Source organism: Halyomorpha halys, unplaced genomic scaffold, assembly GCF_000696795.3.
Source record: "Halyomorpha halys isolate HHAL.00 unplaced genomic scaffold, Hhal_1.1 Scaffold631.1, whole genome shotgun sequence".
In the NCBI taxonomy this organism is placed as follows: Eukaryota; Metazoa; Arthropoda; class Insecta; order Hemiptera; family Pentatomidae; genus Halyomorpha; species Halyomorpha halys.
The window spans coordinates 819035-836573 of record NW_027109839.1 but is presented as its reverse complement, the minus strand read 5'-3'; the positions used below and the strand labels follow the sequence as shown (position 1 = coordinate 836573).

General features: G+C 32.4%; 1 long non-coding RNA gene across 1 annotated transcript in view; it reads right to left on the bottom strand.

Moving 5' to 3' along the window:
• Nucleotides 1–1700: 1700 nt before the first annotated feature.
• The window catches only part of LOC136795912 (uncharacterized), a 184294-nt gene continuing 168455 nt past the window's right edge, over nt 1701–17539 (bottom strand). Inside the window, exon 3 of the long non-coding RNA XR_010843622.1 lies at nt 1701–1843. This is a non-coding gene — a long non-coding RNA (uncharacterized lncRNA). The remainder of the gene's footprint in view (nt 1844–17539) is intronic.

Below are 17539 nucleotides of genomic sequence, written 5' to 3'. Positions count from 1 at the left end.
TTTTAACCGCTTTTCTCCTTCATTACCTGATAATTCTTCTAGCAGTCTTAAAACAAGATGGATTCGAAATGTAATTAGAGTTCTATCAATGGGTAGACACTCCATTTGTCTGTATCTTGCCTTTGTATAACTAATATCATAATTACTTATTACATACATATCTTTAATTCAGTTGTAAATATCAATAAATATTCATGTTAAAAATATTAAGAGTGGGACAATCATACAATTATTATTTTAATGTCGAATAGCTAATTTTAAGAGAACTATATTTAAAATTATCAATTAATAATAAGCAATTATCTACCCTAATAATTTATTAGAAAAAACTGAAATAGTCACAGTGCGTCTGTATCTTAAATCCATCCGTGATCAAACCGACTAATCCAATATGGAGCTGTATTTTAAACCTTTTTCCTTTAAATATTTATATAGCATAGGAGAATGAGTAGAAATTTCATGATTGTTTTAATCGCACCTTTTATTTTTACGGTTTTACTCATATTATTTTCAACAGTTCAGGAATGTAATTAGCGCAATTAATTGCGAGTGTTTCAATGCACTTTGTGCGAAAAAATAAATAAAGTTAGCAATTATTGAGTATAGATGTGTTAAAAATTGATTTTAAAATGACATCTCCTACAGCAGGGGTGGCCAACTTTTCTGTATATAAGACCTACTTTTTATCTTATGTGTCTTTTTATCATAGGTGTAGTCTAAGGGGGAAGAAGGGGTGTGAAATGCATTCTATGTTTATACACTGGGTTTCACTATCAGATACATTTCAGCAAAGTATGGGTATATAAGTAATATATATGTTCAAAACTAGTTTTTATTTTTTAAATCGCTCATTAAGTTTTCGAGGTATAGGCTCATGAAGAAAATAAATTTCCAGACCGAACTTTTGCTTCGGAAAACCGCTATTTTCCGTAGATGTGATACCTAAAAAATTCAATTTTCGGACACTTTTTCAAAATAGATTTTTACTAACTTTAAATTCAGTTTAATTTTGTTTTCAAATGCAATATACAAGTTGTACTATATGTTCGTAAATTTGAAAAAGAAATTGTTATTATTAAGCTGCACAGCATGGCTGATAATTTGATTTCACTTTCGCGTTTTTTTTTTTTGGTCCAGGGAAATGTATCATGAAAACCTTTTAATATAGAATGATAATAAAGAATGAAAAAGACTTACTTTTGCCAATTTATCAAGAGCTCCCTGGGTACAAATCGTACTGAAATACAGATATATGGCTTACTTGCCTATGTAAAAAAAAAAAAACAATAATTATTTAAAGGGCCAAAAAAACTCACATCCAGGGAAATTAAAAGAAAATTGATAAATAATAACTTTTGATCCATATGAACAAACTCTGAAACTATTGCTTGAAAGATTTGTTTTCTACAATCGCTTCAAAGTCTTGTATATGGAATCCCGTCCCAGACATTGCGAGCGATCGACGATTCACCCAAATTGGCCACTCCTGTAGTAGAGCGATAAAAAAAACAACTGACTCCCATACAAGACTGGCCTACGAATACCTTACGCGATAAGAATACCTACCTATCCAAAAGGAAACGCTTCTGAGCAAATAATATTATATAAAGCAAAACATCGAATAATAAAGTATGTAATTAAACTGTAATATTAAAGTCATTGTTGAATATATTTCATTTATAGGAAATGCTTACCTTTTGAGCACCTACTTCCCTGGTAGATATGCCCATCTTCTCATGGTGCCTCAGCTGCACGGGGTAGATGATCTGGTAATAATGAGCTCCGATATTACGAACGAGCTCCTGATTTTGCCGGTACTCTCGGAGCAACCGTTCCACCTCCCCTGTAAAAGAAAGAAATGCCAATCATGCCGAATATTGGGAATAAATGAGACATTAAGGTCATGCATGTTAAAAGTAGTTCATAAAAAAAACAATAATTATACACAATCATGAGAGATAGTTGACCGTGGATGACTTATATGAAGAAAAGATGGTTGGGGGTGGGGTTAAAATATAACACCAATAAGTTAAAGTAACTTCTGTAATCGTGCCAACGTTTCGGCCAGTCAGAAGAACCAATGAATATAGAAAATAAAATATAAGAAGAAAGACACAAAGTAAATAATTGTACAGAATGGAATAGCTAAAATTAAAGTTATGAAAGAAGTGGAAAATAAAATGTATACATAGGTAATTGAAAAAGTAGGTAAAATAACATAATTAAGGAAATAAAATCAAAATTTTAAGTTTTATAATTCAAAAAGATATGAATATTTCAGTTTATGAATAATTTAAAAATTAAAATTATGGAAAGAAAAAATATGTAACAAATGAGATATGTAGCCATAATATCGGATAAAGAAGCAAAATATAAGTTAAGTTTAACAAAAGAAATGATTAGAAAAGAAAAATGAAAACAACAATAATAACATATGGAGAACATAACTAATAACGTGGGTAAGGAAAATTAGGAAAAGAATGGAAAAGGAGGGAGGTGGTAAATTATTTGAGTTGTTTTGACCGCACCTCCCTCTCATATAATTAAACACATGTATGATTATTCATGTCCACTAGATGGGATCTCTCTCATTCCAATACTGATATGTACTAGCGATTCGTAAACTCCCATAATAAGTCCAACAACCAACTTCAGAATATGGAGCATTCCAATGAGGTGGATTTAAAAAGGCAGTAGAGAACGTCAGTTGAAAGGCATTCAATGATCTCAACTGGTAACTTATTTTATTTTATTATCTTAATTTATTAAAAGAGTTCTTGTGTTGTGAGCTTTACGATGAAGATAATGGCTAAGGGATTGATTTGAGCATTTACAAAAACTTCGATTTAAACATGCTGTTAAAGTTTGATAGAAGCATAGATTATAATATAAAATTGCACTTTTTATAAAATTTGGAATAAATGACTAAAAACTTTTAAAGCTAAATCTAAATCGTCGTCCCTGACGATGAACTTAAAACGATAAGCAGTGTCTTCAGTAATATGGTATTTAGCAGGATTAGTTTTTTAATGGGCAGTAATGGTCCACAGTATCAAATATTATAGTATCATCGTATCAGATGCGAATATATAACAAAATGTTTCGTGAATTATTACGTGGTAATGATCACACAAAGGATAGTCATATTCAAGGCGATCCGCATGGAGTTCGCTTGACAGTTCATTTTATGCTGAGGCATTTCTGGATGAATCGGATCATAACCAGTTGTTGCAACCCAAAGGAATTAGAAACAGCCCTAAAAATATGAACAATCTTTTTTTTTTACCATAGTAATCTTATGAGATTAAAGTATTTTTTTACTTAGTACTACATATTAATGAACAACAATAATTTTTGTACATACGCGTTTTTTTTATCTACAGCTTCCAAATTTTTTTTTATAATTTATCTTTATGGATTTCGTTTATCCGAACTACTCTTCACTACATAAATTATTAGCAACTATACTTTGATATTGTAACCTTGATGTAAGGTTTACTTTACACAAAAGAAACTAATTTAGAACAAGCGTTGGGCTAGGGCCACATAGACGGTAGAAACAGAATAAAGCAGGGTCAGTGAAAGACCTAGAAAGGCGTCAGTACTAGGAGGCCGTGGATCCCAAGAAAAGTGAGATTTAGATTTGTGGAAGTTAGTTAGTTTAATGAAAGGAAAGTGTGGCTCAGGCTGTATGGATATTAAATACATACGAGCTAAAGAATGTACTACCACCTTTGTGTGACTTATTATTAATTTTGACAACTTTTGCAAAAATAATAATAAAAATAATGATTGAAATTGATATCAAGAAAATCCATTATTTTTTTCTTTACTTATGATGGTCAGAGATTCATTAAAAATTAAAGTAAAACCTTTTACGTTATAAGCAGCGACAATTTTTTAAAAACTATTTTTCGTTTAAATTTACATTTCTATTGGCAATAAACAACTTTGGAATTCTAGATCAAAGACCATTTCCGAGGAGATATTCTAGGAAAGTGAATTTCTTTAAAGTTGGGAGACCATTTGGGACTAGTGGGAGCAATTAGGGGTCGGACCGAAGTTTAATTATTGGCCCTGGGCTGGGTGTAATAAAGAGGGAGGGTAAGTTGGCAGCCCTTGCAGTCGGAAAAAGATCAACAAAGGGGTTAATTAGCAAGTTGCTCAAGGAGCTGGGTCGCTCTTCGCCATGTTACGTATTTTCGTAATGAGAAACCCCAATTCCTTTTATTGCAATCAACGGGGAAAGCCAATGAAAACAACTAAAACAAAGTAAATATTACACTTTTTTTTTTTTACTTTTCTTTATAGGTTCTTCCCTCGCACTTTATATTTTTGATAGGACAAGAGTCAGTTTTGTTTTCATAATAAAATTCGTGTTCTGTCATATTCCCTAATTTGATTTTGATGGTATTTTTAGGGCACGCTATTACCGAGTTAATGGCATATAGGTACAATTAATACTTCAGCTACTTTCGTTTACTCATACATAAACGTACTTTCTATGGAGCATATTATCTATACTTAAAAAAAAATTACTCATCCGATTTGTCCTAAATTTGGAGAAACTTTCTGAATTAGTATAAAATTGCCCATCAAATGTGGTCTAAAGTTTGTCATACATGCCCTGCCATATTCTTGTAGACGTTCTCAGTGGACAAGGGAGTTATTTAAGTTGAGCCCTACCATGTCCAAGAAGAATGCCTATTTTATTGCTTTATCGGTCTTCTCATTTTCCAAATACTGACATTTCCGGGTATTTTCCAGGACTGATTTTCTAATATCACTTTTTCTAAAATTAGAACAGATGGGAATACATTGAAGTAGAAGTCCTGAATCCCATGTTAATCTGGAAGAGGTATAGCCATGTTGGGAAATAAACGACTATATATCGCAAGTATTTCATCTGTTTTTTCATCTACCTTCCACTAACTATTTGATGCAGTTATTGCCACTTGCTTATGTTATGCCCTCTTTTATCTCCACACCTATACCCAATTTAGTTTTGCTCTGGCCTCCTCGCAACGATAAGAATGAGGATATCTCTCACCGGTACACTTCTAACGTGTCATCTTTTTTCTCTCATTTGAGCATTTTTCTCACCTGGACAACTCTTGTATTTCTTATTTTAAGGCATGAGCCGAGACAAAAAGATCATAGATCTTTTACGAAATCTGGATTCTTCAGCCCCTGATGGAAGAGGATATTTTCTTTGAAAGTAATCGTAAAGATTTGTGTCATCACCATATCCAATTATATAAAAAAAATAGTAAAAATCGTCTACAATGAGCTAAATGCTAAATGCTCCTGCCGAGTTAAATGTCGAAGTTTGTTTCAGGATCTGCAGCCATGACCACAATGACTACAATGAATTTATAGTTAATTGATATAGTTAGATACAAAATTTTTTATAATTTTGAAGTTCTATTTCAGTTTAGTATACGAAAGCATGTGAAATAAATACAAATGAGGTGCCGACAGATGACTTCGCCCCAGAGAAGGAAAGAAACTCTAAAGAAAATTCTTGGAAGCAATGATGACGAAGACAAAAGAGATTTAAGATACGACCGAGGAAATGGCGGACACCTTCCGGCAGCGGAAGTCAATCATTAGTGCAGACAACTTTTTGTTGATTCCATTCGTTCTGGTTGTTTGTTATTGCAAGTCCTACTGTAGTAGAGGCTTCAGGAATTGTTTTTAATCCAAGCTTGTAATGAGGTCACGGAATGTTGCCTATTCTGAAGTTATGCACAAAACATTTATTTTATTAAAAAAAACAAACTAAAAATTCGAATAATTTTTATAAAACCAAATTCTGATAGGTAGTATACAAAATTAGTCAGATAAAACTGTAAAAAAAAACAACACAATTTACTGGAGTAAAAATTTAAAAAAAAAAATGTGCAATTATTTTTCTTCAATATAAGCCAATCCTAGAAGAATAAATAATTATGATTTTTCTTTTAAAATAAACATGTTACACTTTACATTAAAAGTGAAATATAAATTAATTTAAATGTAATATAATTTCGGTATGAGTGCTGTGGAGAACGATTATTCGATATTAAAATTTATTGTTGAAAAAAAAATACTCTACCACTAGAATCCATGAAGTTTCGGGGGTTCAGTAATTTGAAAAGAAGTACTGCTGAATAACGGTTGTATAAGGAGGTGATTTAGAATTATATGCAATAACCGGATTCGAACACGGGCGCTTGGAGTCAACGACACAGCGCCTTACTCACTGAATTACTCTGCTCCCTTAGTGTTAGTGAATTTAAAAAAAAATAAAATTTTGCTAAATCTTAATATGAAGTAAGTTTTTCATTTGATTTTGTCCAAAGTACTTCATTTAATTTTTAGTTGAATATATTTTATGCCCATTTTCCTACTGTATACACAAGTAGAAAAAAGGAATAGTTGAAATCGTTTTTATTTGCTATAAAGGGTGAATTTGTTTGTACACTTTGCTAGATTAAATGAAACATTTATTAACCATATATACTTTAAAGTATATATGTTTATACTTTAACTATTTTGAGAAAGGCAACATTTTTTCATTCTTTTTTTTTTATTGGCTCAAGTCCTCCATTAAGGACCTATACCGCACTAGAGTGGGAATGCCAAAATTCATTTCTCGGGACCACAACGAAATAGATATAGACCAGCCCAGGTGGGAATCGAACCCACAACCTTATGAACCAAACACTCTGGGATCCTCGCCACAGCCCACTCAGCTATCAGGTCCTGATTCTTTCAGGAATCCTCACCCCTTTTTCATTTTCCCTCTCCTCAGTCCTTTTTCATTCTGATGATAACAATAAAGTTATATTTGTTAGTTATGTTGCTAGATTTGAAGGCAATAAAACGTCACTTGATTATAGTTAAACAATTATAAATACATTGTTTTATCAAACTGGCCAAGAAGAGTAAATTTGTGCAATTCGGAAAGCAACAGATCTGAGACAAATCTGTACGTGATGAAAGAACACGGAATTCCTTTTCAAGTTCAATACAATAGGAATTAACACAAAAATCAGCCAAAATTATAAAATCAAATTATTGATTGTAGACCTATGTAATTATGAATTTGAGTTTCCTCAATTAAATAATCATTATTACGTAACTTAACTTAATCAACTTCTCCAAATCACCATAATTCCCAATCCGCTAATGAGTTCGAAAAAGAAACAATTACTAAATTCACTAATCACGAGTGAATTAATTAATAATTATTCTAATAATTACACAACTGATTCCATTTTATTCTGCTAGTGTGTAAATATGATATGAATGACATATTTGTAATATTTGACTGTAAAAAAAACTGTTTATATTTTTCTGGATTTAATTTCCAATATTACTTAAATAAGTTGTTGTTGCTAATTGGTTGTCTACGTAAACTTTATGATCTGTATATATTTTTTTTATTTTCAAATCCTCTTTATTGATATATAATTACAATTACAAATATATGATAATACATAGTACATATACATATTACATACTGACTTTGTTTGCCGTATGGCAGTATAAGTTGAGTTACAGGGTCCGCTGAAGGGGGTTTCACATTGGTAACATACTAGTTGTGGGCTTGCATAGAATGGAGAGGGACCATTCCGGCTGGTGGTGGTGGTGTGATGACTTCAAGCTGCAGAGCCCGAAGTCCTTCCCTCGGCGAGGACGTCTACTAAGGGGACAGTGCTTTGCCACCTCCCAGGTTTTGGTGGAGAGGCAATATCTCTGAAGAGCGGGTTGGCACAGGCCTTAAGCCCATCAAAAAATTTGATGTGCCTTCGGCCTATATACTCCGGCACTGAGGGTAGCTGTAGTTCCTGGTGGATGGTGGTGTTTCTGGCCCTCTGTAGTGTAGTTCCACGGACGATTCGCCGGAGGACGGAATTCTGATAACTCTGCAGCTTTTCTAGCGTTGTTTTGTAGAGGTGACGCAGGAGTGGTGCACCATAGAGCAGAGTCGGTCGGATTATAGCCTTGTAGATTTGCAGCTTCAGCCTTAGTGAGAGTTGTGGGGATTTCAGGAGATGGTAGAGCCTGTAGCTCTTCTGGCGGGCCAGCTTAAGTCTCTCCCGAACGTGACTGGAGAAGGTGAGGTGCCTATCCAATGTGACGCCCAGGTAGAGAATGGAGGTGGAGATCCGCTGGTCGACTTCATCTACTTTGAATGTGGTAGGCAGTGGTTTCTTTTCTGTTTTAAACGACATCACTATGACGTCCGTTTTCCCAGAGTTTACCCTAATCCCAATACTTTTAAGGGCATCAGTGATCGTGGATGCAGCGTCTTGAGTATGGGTTAGGGCCGTCTTGGCATTAATGCTGGAAGCGTAGATGCCGATGTCGTCCGCATAGGCTGCTACCACTGCCTTTGGGTGTTCAATGGCTACTATAGGTGCCTTAAAGACGACAAATAGTACTGGAATGATCAGTATATAATGTTAAATCGCTATATAATAGTATAATAGGAAACGAAATATGTGGAAAGGGAGTTGGAAATTTGTAATAATGAGTGCATTGGGCGACCTAAAGGTGTAAACGGCTATCCACGAGTTTAAAACTTATTCAAATTGTATGTCTTTTTCTACTAATACTATTTACCGGTTTAATAATTCATTTTTTTATTTTAAATTAGTTGACAAATTTTATTTATTGTTGCCAATGGAGATTGATATAATAATATAATTTATATTGAGTGCGCAGTGATTTTTTTTTTTTTGTGGTTATTTTATAATTATCACTTCTCAATCCGAATCGATCTTTTTTGATAATAATATTTAGATTCATGTAATGTTTTTTAACTTTATTATATTATTTTTCTACTTGTTTTTTTTCTAACAAAACATAATATTTCGAAAATTGATATAACAGTTTTCTCTAATTGTATATGGCAGTGGATCTTCCTGCTTATGATGTTACAACGTATAACATCCAAGTACCTTGGAGAAGATACTAAAGCTTCTATGACGTCCAAGTATTATATTGCCAACAATTACGCTATAGGATGCCGCTTGATGCGGTGGTGTGCTCAAATAACGACGCCATTCTCCATTCTACGTATATTCCATCACGGAATGTAAGTGTTAAAAAATATTTAATTGTTATTTCAATTAATGTTACTACACTAGCATCATTGATTTCTAATGTTTCTTTTTTTTTATCGTCTTTTAGAAAAAAAACTCTTGCCATATTTTAGCAATAAATGTTTTTTTAATTTTTAAACAATTCTTTAAAAAATTAGTAATGCTTCAAGGTCAAACAATTTTTAGAATTAAAAAATCAATTTTCTTAATCCAGATTTTTATTAATATTTTTCTATCCATTTTTTAAATAGATACATTAAGAACATTTTTTTTTAAATGAAAATATTGTGACCTTAATACAATCTTAATTTTATAAAAAAAATTTAAAAAGTATAGGTCATACAGTGCAATAAATAAATATTATTTTAAGGATTGAATGTAAGCTCTCGTAATTGCTTTTATCTTTTTTAATGTTTGAAATGAAATTGCCCGTTCGTTGCAGTTTAAGTATTTTAAGCGATGGAGTATCCTTTTTTTTTACATTTTTTGTCATGAGATTCCTTAACTGGTTGATTGAACTTTTGCATTATTCTATTTAATTAAACCTGGCAGTTTTCTTAAGAATACCATTTGAATTCCATTAATGTGTAATGCTTATCCATTTCTATCATATGTATTCGCAACGTTACGTGTCCAGCCGTCGTTATGTCGAAAGTTAAGAATAAATTAATATTAACAGAAATAATTACAATTCATGTTGTTAAATTACATCAATAAATAAAATAAATTCATTTCCTGAGGGTCAGACCACACCAATTGGTCCAATATCGGTAGCTTTACCATTTTTTATTTTTTATTTTATATGTTGATTCCACCGCATCTCATACGCGACTGAAACGAATAAAGAGATAATTTAAAAAAAAAAAAAAAAAAAAATAGAGGTTTAATGATTTGGTAAATGATGTTACAAAACTACAACGAAGGAATCGGACAATATTCAGTAGTCTAAATTTTTACTTTATCTTCCAATCCATCGATGATAAACCCACCTCCTAAACCTACTTGTTTCTAACCTGGCTTCTAATTCATTACCTGATAATCCTCCTAGGCGTTTGAAAAAAAGATGCTCTTGAGATCTTCTCTAGAAATATTATAAGAGTTCTATCAATCAGGTAAATTATCCACATGTTTGCATCATGCCATTAAATAACTAACGTCAAATTTATTTGTTGCCTACATATTTTTAATACAGTTGTAAATATCAAGAAATAAATTTAAAACCAATAAACTTTAAATTTTATGGAAATTTTTTTCCCGAATGAAATACCAACTATATTTCTGAGAAAGTCAGAGAGGAACATTCCAGACTTTCTTCAATATAAAATACCCAATTTATGGAATCCACCCTTTTTATTGAAATCAACAATATATGTGTTTATTTATCGGAAATCAGTGCAACCAAAGGAAGATATTGAGTTTAGAAGCGATTCATAATCTGATCAATAGTAGATTTCCAACAGATTTTGAATTAATGGCGAAATCGATTTTTAAGTTTGATGCCCCAAATTATTCAATGAGATTCCATAATTTTTTGAGAATCAAAGTATTAAAAATTATAGTCTGAAATGAGTTAAACCTGTCTGTATGTTACTCTATATCCATTTTTTGAGCGAACCACGCAACCGATTTTTCAGTTGATGTTTCAAATTACTTATTAATCCCATGTTTTGAAATAATTTGAGCTCGAAGTATGAAACAATTTTAAAAATAATTATCAGTATAGTATAAATAATTATAAATAAAACAACTAATTATGTTAGATCTCTCTCAGTAATTTTCTAGTATTTTGTCTGGATTGGATTATTCTTTATGTACCTATAGTATTATATTCATTAATTATTTCTTGTTCTTGTCTTTAATTATAGCTTGTAACTCTTCTGTTTGAAGTGTTGCTGAGTTTTGCCCGCGTAAATCTGATTTGCACTTTGTAACAATATTTCCCGACCGTGCATCCATCCACCTTGGTCCGAATTCCGTGACCCAATTAATTAGGTTTGCAAAACTAATGAAACACTTGGGAAAGTTGGTTTATTTACAAGAGGGCGCTCAAGATTATAATTAACTGCTTAGGAGCTCCGAGATATTAAATTAGGTAACAGACCTCGTTACCAAGTTAAATAACCTTTTTAAATTACCCCCTACCCCTTCCTTCTACCCCGCCAAACACAATAATCGCTCGGCGCAGTGCAGGGGCTCTTCACCTGCTAATTGTCCGGGTAAATTGTAAAGTGCAGTGTCACTTGTTGAACAATATTATCTACTGCGCTTTATTTAAACATTGTATTCACTTTACAAAATAATGTAATTTATCATATTTAAGGTTTTGTTTAATTTTGGGAGAAAATATTTGACCGTATGAAGTGGATTGTAAGAAGATAGTCCGGGTAATGGACAATAAAGATACATAATAATAACAATATATTTAATGTAAGCTAACTTTGCAGAGCTTTGTCAGCGCTAAATGAAAACAGGATACAAAAAATTTAAGATATGACAAGATTTATTTCTAAGATTTATATTTAATTTTTTCTATTTCTATATTTAAGATTTTATCTACACTACCTACATGACTGCACCTGTACGAGGGTGGTCTGAAAAGTTTCCGACATAACAAAAATACAAGACATTTTTTTTTTTCAACATAGTCTCATTGTAACTCTACACACTTCTCTCAGTAATGCTCCCATCTTTGTAACCCGTCCAAAAAGTACTCGGCGTTTTTCTTTGCAAAATTGTTCATGAAGGTGATTCATTTGACGAAAATCTCTGTCCTCCGAGCGCAATTTTTATATGAGGGAACAAAAAGAAGCCCTTAGGAGCTAGTGAGTAAGGCGGATGGACAAGCAGTTTAAACCGTAGTTTATGGATTTTTGTCATGGCAACCGCTGAAGTGTGAGACGGTGCGTTTTTTTGGTGGAACAGGATTTTTTTTCTGTAAATGTGCGCGTTTTACCGCAAGTTATGCCTTCAGCTTGTCAAGTATGCTCCTGTAATGGTTTTTCCTTTTTGAAGATAGGCAATTGAAATAACTCCACAACTATCCCAAAAAACAGTCGCCATCTCTTTCCCAGCCGAGAAAAATGTTTTTGCTTTTGGAGACAGTTCCTCCTTTGCAGTCCACTGTTTAGACTGTGTTATTTTTTTGGGTATATAATGGGGTATCCAAGTTTCATCAACAGCAATTAATCGGCGTCAAAAGTCGGATTTATTGCGCCTAAACTGCACCAACAGAGCGTTGGAAATGTTCATTCGAACACATTTTTAGTCTAAACTGAGCATACGCGGCACCCAACGTGAGGACAGCTTTTTCATATATTTACAGGGATGGGAGCATCGCTGGGAGAAGTGTGTAGAGTTGCAAGGAGTTGTTATGTTGAAAAAGTCAGAAAAAAAGTCTTGTTTTTTGTTACATCGGAAACTTTTCAGACCATCCTCGTATTATTAATTAGTTCCCTATCCATTTATATTTATATTTTTGTAAATTTATTTACTCTATTTATATATTTACTCTAATTTTCTTCTAATATCTTATTTTTTATTATATAGTTTTGTCAAAGCTTTTACAATTATTAAGCAAAACGAACAAACCTTTAAAATTAAGGATGATAGATTCGTGTAAATTAAATTAGATTTTTTCCTTCTAATTATTACACCTTGGTAGGTAAACAAGTAAAATACTTGTCATCATTTTAACCATATTTCTGACCTCGATTGATTTTCTACGTGTTAAATGTACAAGTTGTGCCGAAGATTCACAATCTTCCCCGAGTCGCAGACATGTAGCTTACACCAGAGAGAGAACTATTCACTGCAGACTGCAGGTACGGCAGAGCCCAAGTTGGTCCAATCATTAGCCGCTAACTGGTTCAGAACAAGTTGGACGTTGGAGTTCGCTTGTTGTCGGATAATTAGTCTTCTGCCTCGCCAGCAACTTCATTACAACTCCGGCCCTCGAGATCGCTGCGTCCATCTTGTCTTCCATCGGTAATGTATTTCCAAGTGTTTGTCATTGGGTTTCTAGGGTATTCTTCTGGGATGTGACAGTACTTGGATGAGGAAACCTTTTTCTGGTTAGAACTATTCATTGACTGGAACATCTAAGAACCTTCGGGAAGTATGTCATTTTTTAATCAGCAATTGTCCTTTTATTGCTTGTAGTTCTGTGAATGGTAGAAAGTCAAAATCTAATTTTTTTTCGCTTACTCCATCCGTGCCACTTATTCAAGTAAAAGAAAAATAAATCCTGTCATTTTTAATTTCTTGGAAAAATATTCATGTTGAATTTGAAGAAAACCTAACGCACTTCGTAGTAATTGTAAAATAGGTAATTTTATGATGATATGGGACCATTAAAACGAACACTCGAACACTTGAATCGTTGATTTCAAGAAAAATCTGTTTGAATTTAAATATAATCAAAGAAGGCGCTTGATCGCAAATGCGTTAGACAAACACAGCAAAAATGCTCTGGCTCAGCCAAAATTTTAAATTTTTAATCTGATAGTCAATGTTAACAAAATTATGTGATTTGAAAATTGTTTTGTCAATTCATAATATATTATTTTTTTTTAATCAAGAAAAAAAAAAGAATACAATATGATAAAAGTTGAAAAACATTACATGAACCCAAATATTGCTATCGCAAAGGAAGGGATTGAGAATTGAACTAAGGATAAAGTGATTATTAAAGAAACACAAAAAAATTCACTTTGCACTCAATATAATGAAAATTTTTATGTCTTCATTTGTAATAATAAATAAAATTTTCCAACTAATTAAAAAAAAATAACAATGAATTATTAAATATTAATACTAGAAAAAGACATACAATTTCTATAAATCGAATACTTTTTTTTTTATGACTCCCTTCCTAATCATTTCTGACGTACAAAGGAGTTGTCGACAGATTAGCATCCTGTGTTCTAACTGTGGTTGGAGGTGATGTTCGTGGGACTACAACAGAAATAAAAGTCAACCCTTTAGGCGGGATTCAAACCGGGGCTGCGATACTCACAGTTGGCTCTTCAACTCGCAGGGATTTCGGGGATTGGGTAGGTGGTTAAGGATTTGTTCTTTTTAGGCAGATTGATGTCTCTCTCTCTCCCTCTCTGGAATATATAAATTATAATTCTGTGGGGGTTCCATAACAAAAGTCAACTTTCCTGGTCGGTTGGGGTCAATAAAGGTCAATACAGTAAATAAAAAATTAATATTACCAAACGTTTCGTCCCACATTGCAGGGCGTCGTCAATTAGGCCCCAAAATGTTTACTGCCCAGGTTCGCTAAGCCATGATTAGGTAGTACATTCTAGTCATATATTTTCATATTACATACAGTAGTGCTTTTGTAATAACTTCCTTCGTCATTCAGTATAATATTTACAACAATAAGAAAATGTTACTTATTTATGAATGATATCTATACAGAAGTTTGACATATTATTATTATATGTATTGGGTTAAGTTAAAACAAATATAGAATATTTATCTGAAAATACTTTTTATTTTATTATGGACGTACCAATTTTTTTGGAAGATCGATTATTTACTGCGTGTAATAATAAAAAGAAGCTGGTGGAAAGAAATAAAAACTCAAATATTTATAAAACTATTTAATTTGAGCCAAGGGTTCGCAATGGCACGCAAATAATCAAGTGTAGTACAAGTACGCAAGTACAGGCAATGATGTACTTACAATGTAAATAATTCATACATTTGTTGTTATAGAAGATCCAGTTTTAATTAAAAACAAAAAAAAATGATAAATACAACGTTCTTTTATACAATTATATCACACTTAAAAATCTATGTAGTCAATTTTAGTTGGGTTGTTTTGGGCTGTTTTCATGCACGTACGAGAAAAAGTGGGACATTTTTTACGCTTTAACTTCTTATTAAGATATGTAATAAATGATACATAACAGTATTATAATTTATATGTATGTATTATTTAATGAATGATATGTTCAATGAGGGTTATCAGTTCAATAAAGGGAGAAATGAGAGCCCTACATCTCAACCAATTGAGCTTTTGTTTTTCCGTCTTTCATATCGCCATATCTGTTATTCAGCCGAGCCCCGAGTTTTTTTGTTAGATTTTCAAAGCCTTTTGTTCTACAAATGAATTCTTTTGTTTGGTTCTACCTCTGTAATTTATTTATATCCTCTTAATGATTTTCTCCTGCTCTGCTGCAGTTTATTGGAGCTTCAATTAAAAAAATATCTTCCATATAATACACCGTATGCAGGTATTAAATAAAAATGTTGGTATGAGTAATTCATTATTTTTTACTTTGAGAGAACCTATGTATAAATTAAAAAACAAAAATAACAATCAGACAAATTTTTCGAAGCTTTTTATTTATGGGTCGCTTCTAATGTAATAAATGTGAGCTAAGTAAGTTTTGCTGGGCCTAAGACCAATTTATAACGTGTAAATGCATTATGAGATCAAACCTATCTTTAATTATCTCTTCAGTATGGAATTCAAATCCGACATTGTTTTGAATCAAAATCTGGTATATGTACTTACTTAAGGAATATTTCATTGCATAGAACAAGAAATATTTGAATCTATCGCCAGTTATTTTCACATCAACCCAAAACAGAAAAGTTGAATAGTAAAACACAAGACGAGTTGATCCTCAAAACACTAGCCGTTGGCCTATTTGTAGGCAACCTTGCCCCACGACAAAGCCAGACACGATTTCTTTTATTTTCCTAGCCATGAAAACAAGACAATAAATAAAAAGTACTCCACGACAACAACTCAATAAAATGCAGCTGTGATGTCATCCTACCAGAGACAGATAGTCACCGAAAAAAAAAAATACGAAAGGACTTTGCTTACGAAAATGCTTCACTAAAAGTAATCATAAATAATAACCAAAAAAATAAAAGAGCAAGTAGACGAAAATCTAAAAGTTGCCTTACAACCAAATATGTGATCGCCCAGAAAAAAAATACAGTAACCTAACATGACATTTTGTATTCGTGAGGAATGTAATAATGTTAAAAAAAATCGAGACACCAAAAAAATATAAGACCAACTAGACGAAAATCTAAAAATGGCCTTACAACCAAGTGGCTGATCGGAAAAAAAAAATAACAGAAACCTAACATGACATTTTGTATTTGTGAGGATTGTAATAATGTTAAAAAAAAATCGAGACACCAAAAAAATATAAGAGCAAGTAGACGAAAATCTAAAAATGGCCTTACAACCAAGTGGCTGATCGCAAAGAAAAAAAAAAAACAGAAACCTAACATGACATTTTGTATTTGTGAGGATTGTAATAATGTTAAAAACAAAATCGGGACTACAAAAAATATAAAAGCAAGTAGACGAAAATCTAAAAATGGCCCTACAGCCAAATAGCAGATCCCAAAGAAAAAACACAGTAAACTAACATGACATTTTGTACTCGTGAGGATAAAAAAAAAATAACCTAACGTGACAAAAACGTGACATTTAGCATTCGTGAGGATTGTAATGAAGTGTCAGTGAATAAAGCTCCAACTGTCAATAAAACTAAATAAAGGTCTCAAGCTGTAATGTTTTATGAACGCTTGTTACTAATTTTCCATTCAAATTTAAATAACTCCCAGAGCTATTATTAGCAGGGAATTTGATTGTTCTAATAAAAAAAAACTAAAATTATAATAAGTATTTTGAATTTATTTTCTGTATGTATATATTTATTAACTTTGAAGATGTGATTCAAACTGAAAAGTTAAAATTAATCTAATGAATGTTTGAAAAAAAAAAGAACGCAAGTACAATTTATTCACTGATTTTTGCAGACATTTTCTCGCACCAGCTACTGAAATCGAGAAAGCCTGTACTGAAACAGGCTGGTTTTATTGCGTATAATACGTGTTGGCTCGCACCAGAGAGGAATTATAATTTTGAAAACACCCTTTCAACATGAACGTTTTTAGCTTTAATTCGATATGATGTATTCCTTGGAAGCTACATTTTCCGGCATGGAAAACAATATATTGCATCTGTTGCTAAATTAAATTTTATCTGTACAACAACGAGTTTGAAATAATGTTACATGTAGGAAAATAAACACTGGATAAAGTTTCTCTGAATAAAATGATGTAATATAATTTCACATTCACTTATGTTTATGTCAGATGTGTTGTAAGGAGAAATGTATTATAATTTTATGTACGCCGTTTTCCAATTTTAGCTACTTGTTCAATGTTACTCGATTCAACTAACTTAACCATAACCAGAGAGGTGAGTCTCTTTTAGAGTATCTTTTAGAGCATGACTTAGAGGTCCTAAACAGAGGCAGCAAGGCTACCTTTGTTAACAGAGTGAGGGCTGAAGTCATAGACGTAACCGTAGCCACTCGTCGAATAGGTCCGATGATTAAGAATTGGCATGTCTCGGATGAAGAGACATGCTCAGATCATCGGTATATTAGATATGA